Genomic DNA, 5,937 nt, shown 5'->3' on the forward strand with positions numbered 1-5,937 from the left:
GTAACAGAGAGGAAAACCTCGTCACCGAAGAAAAGAAAAAGACTCCATGACCGACGACGACGGGATAAAATGAGAGTAAATATCACCTTAGCTTTTCTCAGGTGGACAGAACTAACGAGGGAGAAAGATTTTTACAAGGGATGCAGAGGTTGCCTGCTTTTCTGCTGGACAGGTAGGCTAAGCTAATTCAATGTAAGTTAGCTAACTGTTTACAATCAGACGAGAGGAAAGTTGGAGAACTTGCTGTGTGCTGTCTCTCTATTAAACGGTGGGCACTGCTAGTTTTGTTAGCTACACTGGCACATACAAAGGCTCATATAATAATTTTTCGTTGTTACCGTGCGCATAATTTGTGAATGATGCCAACTGCTTACCGTATTACGAGAGTTGTGTCCCGTAGCGCCGACAGAGCTCCTTTCTTCGTTGTCCAACCACTCAAACTCAAAGCGGAGACCGTTTCCATAGTAACGCAGCAACTTCCGAACGTTGGGGGTGTCGGGGCGCTGTGACGTAAATCGAACGGTCCTAAAACTGCGGTCCTAGACCTTCAGATGTTTCTCCACTGGATTCATTATATAAACCGCGTCTCAAAAGAAGAGTGACCTGCAAGACAGATCAAGTTTAGAAAGTTGTTGTGCGTGGTGTTAGTTTGTCCAAGGCATGACTAAATTAGCTAAGCTGCTACAATGAATGAATGAATGAATGAATGAATGTTTTCAGGGGTGGACTGAGACAAAAATTTGGCCCTGGACTTTTTGGTCCAGACCGGCCCACTATCTGCGCGCGGATATTTTGCCAACTAGCACCGTTGATGTACATACAAACACACAAGCTCTTAATAACACCACTACACTAAACAATATACAATATACAACAAAGTAGAGGAATAGTGTGGAATAAGTTAAGTTTGGACAAGATAACATGCACATAGCCTAATGGGTCTGCATGCAATCAGAACTTTGGCTAGTTGGCTAAAGTATGGAAAACAATAGTACAATGATCTGAAAAATGGACAAACACTAATTTTATCTTAGAAAGACAGTACAGCTCAACATAATGTATAGACAATGAAGCATGACCAGAAATACTTGTAATTAGTGTACTGCATCATGAGTATTATGTATGCAGAATGATGTTTTACTTTGTAGTTAATTAGTGTTTTATTAATTTTAACTGTATAATGTTAAACTGTTGAAAGGACAATAAACCATAAACACTGACTGAAAAAAACATGGAAAGCATTTGTTAAGTTGTTAGCTCAATGTCCTTCATGACCAAATTTGAGTGAGGGCACTTTAATAAAAGCAACTAATCAATTAATCAGGATACTATATGAATATAGTTATTGTTTTCCAATACTTTAGATTTAGCTGTAACCCACCACACCATCAGAGTTATTAGCTATAGCTATTTATTATGTCAAGTAAAGTTCATAGCAACCGTTCTGGACCACAGTATTTTAATGAATGTTTATCCACACCATTCTGGAAAGCACATACCTGCTTAACACGGTTATCACTACCTCCTTCACATGGTGGAGAGTCTTCCTCAACACTTATTTATTCAGCCTCCTCCTGCACCATAAAGCCTCACTCTCTTCAGACTCACGTGAAGGACCTGCTGCTGAAGCTGCAGCATCGGTGCTTCTAGCCCAGGCCAGGCCAGGCGGCCCCTGATCTGCGTAATTGTTGTACTTACAGCAGTCTGTGCTGCTAGAGCTTTTCTTTTTCTGTTACTTTCCTCCATTTTTCTGCGCTGCCTTTGCGGTTTTTTTTTTACTTTTCTTTTCCGTTTTCGTGCGCTGGTGTGTTGTTTTTTTCTCTCTCTCGCTCTCGCTCTCATCATGACTCCTCATCATTAAAAGTGATTGGACGAGGGGGGGTCTAGAACATGCGTGGGTGGGACTCCTGGGCCTCTGTAGCCTCTCATAGGGCCATTGGGCCAGGTAGACAAGCCACTGGGCCAATCGTCACCTCTCTGCTGAGTCTGCAGATGAGCACTGTGGGCCGAGCCGATGCATGTCTCTCTCCCCTGGCCGGGAGAGGCGAGGCGTGGCGAAAAAAAAAGTTAAATTAAATAAATAGATAAATTAAAAACGGCCGCCTATCGGCCCATTAGTGACCGGCCCACCGGGAAAACTCCCGGTACTCCCTATGGCCAATCCACCCCTGAATGTTTTATTTTCGTGTCATGCCACCACCGTGGCTACATTAGCTAACCGCCTAGCTAGCTAACACAACCGTGCAGCTACAGCTTTTACCAGTGGCGTGCACAGACTTTTTGAAGGGCAGGGGCGAAAAGGAAAATAAGGGCACATACTAGCGCGTCCTCGCCACTGAAGAGGGCACTTTAGCACGCGTTTTGGCTTCCCTGAGGGCACTTTTATGTTTTGGCTCCTAGATGTGGCTCCTAGAGGGCACTTTTCAGGGCTGCCAAGTTTCAGAAAATGACAAGAGTGAGACTGTAGCGACATGGTGCGTTTGGTCTTTTTTAACGTCGATTTGGCCTGTTTTATAATATCAATACGTTTACAAAACGTCGATTTGGCCTGTTTTAACACGTGTTTTGGCTCCCAAGAGGGCACTTTAGCACCCGTTTTGGCTCCTAGAGCAGGGGTATTCAATTAAAATTCATTGAGGTCCAGTTACTAAACTTTCATCCAAGTGAAAGGTCCGAACCTTATAAAGTCCAAATGGTGTCTTATAAGCTATAGCCTACCCCTATGTCATTTAAATAAAATCAACGAAGTGCATTTTCATATCTATTGTCAATTTTCAACACAGCCCAGATAGCAAATGTTTTGGCTGTATTCTGGCATCCTTTTGGCATTTTTGGCTTTCTTTTGGCTTTGTGAAAGCCCTTTGGCTCAAATGTGGTATGGTTTTGGTTAGCCTTAATAGACAAAATTGGTGCCAGCAATATATGGCTGAGTTATGGCATATATCTGGTTAACCAAGACATTGGGCAAAGGGCGGGATAATATAGAAGGGTGGTATGGCACGTTTATGGCAAGCCAAAAGATGAAGCAAAAGGCGGGATCAAGTAGAGGGGTTGGTATGGCATGTTTATGGCAAGCCAGAAGATTGGGCAAAGGGCGGCAACGTCCGATGGTTTGTTTTGGCATGTGTTTGTAAAGCCAAAGGATAGCCAAAAGACCAAGCAAACGGCGGGAATTTGTACACAGTTTCAACTGACGACAGCCCTCCTACTTCATTTTCTCAAGCTGATCAACACGGAGGTATGTACATGATATTATAGACATTTAAATTTAGTAAAATCTGATTTTCTATCATTGCCTTGTTTAAATACCCGATAAGGTTTACGTTTTCTGCACAGTTATGTTAATTTTTCCTATTTCGATGGCAAAACTGCTGTGAGCTATGAGCTAACTCGTAGCAAACAGGCACAGCCAGCTCATTCAATTTAACTACATCAATGACATGCACAGAGAACTTAATAGATACAGTACACTGGCAGTGAGTATATGAGATAGTTTAATGTAATTAATGTAATTGGTGACTACACTTTGCACAGATAGTAGCTAATTTAGCTAGCAACAATCAGTCATTCCTTTAGCCTACAGTGAATATCTGCTGAAAGCAGCATAGCCTACCATTTAGAAGGTTGCAGGTCATAGCCTAGCCTACCATTTAGCGTTGAAAGTATCCACCAAAAAAGCATTGCTCATGTTGCTGTGCTTTTTAGCAATAATCTAGTGAGCTGCCAGGCAGGAAAACACAAAGAAAACTCCAAACTTAAGCCAAAGAGTATAGCAAGAAGCTCTAACTGCCACTAGGTGGTGTTGTGACAGTGCTGCCACCAATTTGGACTGAAAAGGCCTACTGCTGTGAAACGTTTTGTTATATTAAACCCACTTTATTCACTGCCATATGTGGGGAGAAATCTAATTATCTGTGATTTAATTGCTTCGTTGCTTTTCAGTTATAAGCATAATATGCATACTTTTTTACATCCTATTTTCCTCTGCAGAACACTGAGCAAATGATGGCCCTGGAAGGAAACCCAGCCTCTTCCTGAAATTTAAAAGGATTTGGTGAGCTGCCTTTGATTTTATTAGAGTAGGGCAATGTAATGGTGGGCTAGTTGATTTGAAAATCAATGTAGGTAATTCTCTCAATATTTTCAGGTCATCTCTCTTGGACCTTCTGGGCCTGCCACTTTGAAGGTTACGGTATGGGGCATTTTAAAGCCAAAGGACCAGACAGAAAAGGACACCTGACGAGGGATGAATGGAAAAGTTACAACTTAAAGTGGGTGAGTTTTATAACTGTATAAAGCCTTTAATAAAGCATTCTTAGACTACAGTAGAAGTAATAAGTTAAGTTTGTTTTCTCTTTGTCTGTGTCACTTTAGATGCCACACGAAGAAACCCCATCTGCTCTACCACCACAGATGCAAGCATAGCACAGACCAGTGATGGTTTTACTGGGCTGGGGACCTGCAACCTGCCAGCCTGGAGTCAGTCAACAGTAAATTCAAAAATAAAAAGATGATGAAATAATATTAATCTTCCTATTGTTTTTTTTCAATACACATAGACACACAGCAAGGTAAATTTGGGCTTTTGGGACAGTTATGGCTATATTTTGGAAGGCCACAATTAGTTTTGGGTGAGTTTTGGCCTCTGGGTCACTTTTGGCTACTTTTTGGGCTTTCTTTGGGTCGGTTTTGGCTACTTTTTGGCTGGATTTGGGGGATTTGGGGCTCTTTTGGGGCAGTTATGGCTGTATTTTGGAGGGCCACAATTAGTTTTGGGTGAGTTTTGGCCTCTCTCTGGGTCACTTTTGGCTACTTTTTGGGCTTTCTTTGGGTCGGTTTTGGCTACTTTTTGGCTGGATTTTGGGGATTTGGGGCTCTTTTGGGGCAGTTATGGCTGTATTTTGGAAGGCCACAATTAGTTTTGGGTGAGTTTTGGCCTCCTTTTGGTTTGTTTTTGGCTTGCCTATTTTGGGCCATTTAGGGCCCGAAAGCCTGGCCATAATCTTGCCAAAATGACCAGCCAGATTTGGGCCAAAAGGATGCCAAAAGGTTTTTGCTATCTGGGAGGAAACATTTAACATAATGCACTTGTATAGTAAACAACTAGCTTTTAAAAAAAAATTTAAAATTTAATTTAAAAAACATGAATAAAAGTAGCCCCCAGGCAAATTAATTTAAGGCCTGTATTTCAATTAAAGAGAACAAGAAAGAATAAATAAGGGGTTTTCCCTGTTTGTTTTTTTGGTGCTTTTTTTTTTTCTTTCTTTTTTTGAGGCCAAGGTGTCAAAAGCATCTTGATAGCTGCACTATCATTGTATTGTTCCCCTCCATTAAATATGGAGGGAGGCTGAAAATCACAGGATATGTCTGTTCTGTTCTGGTGATACAAGTCAGTAGTCCTGAAATAAGTGTTTCTCTTCTATAACACACATTCTAAATCTCTGAAGCGATGTCTTCCCACATACGGGCTTCCTTCTCCTTCCAAACGGGGCAGAGCTCCGCGTGAAAAAGTTTACAGACCGAGGGAGAACCGGGGTCTGACACAACACCGGCGGAGAAGCAGGAAACAAGCACGTCGCACTGAATACGCACCGCTACGGCGTCGCTCTCGGTTGTGAGCGCACATTAAAGTAATGGGCTTGTGCGCGCAACAAGAGACCCATCTGAACGGCCCCCACGCACGCACGCACACACATGCGCGCGCGTGCTTAACCAAGGCGGCGGCGGCGGCCACAAACGCCCAGCGGCTCGCCTTTGACTTCAGCATCAACTTTTTTTTATTTTGGAGCAAGACAGGCTGTCATCACTCCGTCTCCTTTCTCTTTCCCTCTCGGACGCACTGGCCGCGCAGGGTAAACAAACGATCTGATTGGCTCAATTGAGTGAAGCTGCCGTATTGACCTATAGCTGAGCCCGCTGTCCCGTCGGAAAAAAATG

At 42.7% G+C, this 5,937-nt stretch overlaps 1 long non-coding RNA gene across 1 annotated transcript; it reads left to right on the forward strand.

Moving 5' to 3' along the window:
• The first annotated feature begins 3,183 nt into the window (after window positions 1–3,183).
• On the forward strand, window positions 3,184–4,573 carry LOC146960812 (uncharacterized). The gene is made up of 4 exons (XR_015035358.1): window positions 3,184–3,238; window positions 3,991–4,054; window positions 4,148–4,275; window positions 4,375–4,573. It is a non-coding gene; the product is annotated as an uncharacterized LOC146960812 (long non-coding RNA).
• Window positions 4,574–5,937: the final 1,364 nt, after the last annotated feature.

The sequence above is a fragment of the Trachurus japonicus genome, unplaced genomic scaffold (genome assembly GCF_045865225.1).
Source record: "Trachurus japonicus isolate A0001 unplaced genomic scaffold, Traja_1.0 AP029967.1".
Classification (NCBI taxonomy): Eukaryota; Metazoa; Chordata; class Actinopteri; order Carangiformes; family Carangidae; genus Trachurus; species Trachurus japonicus.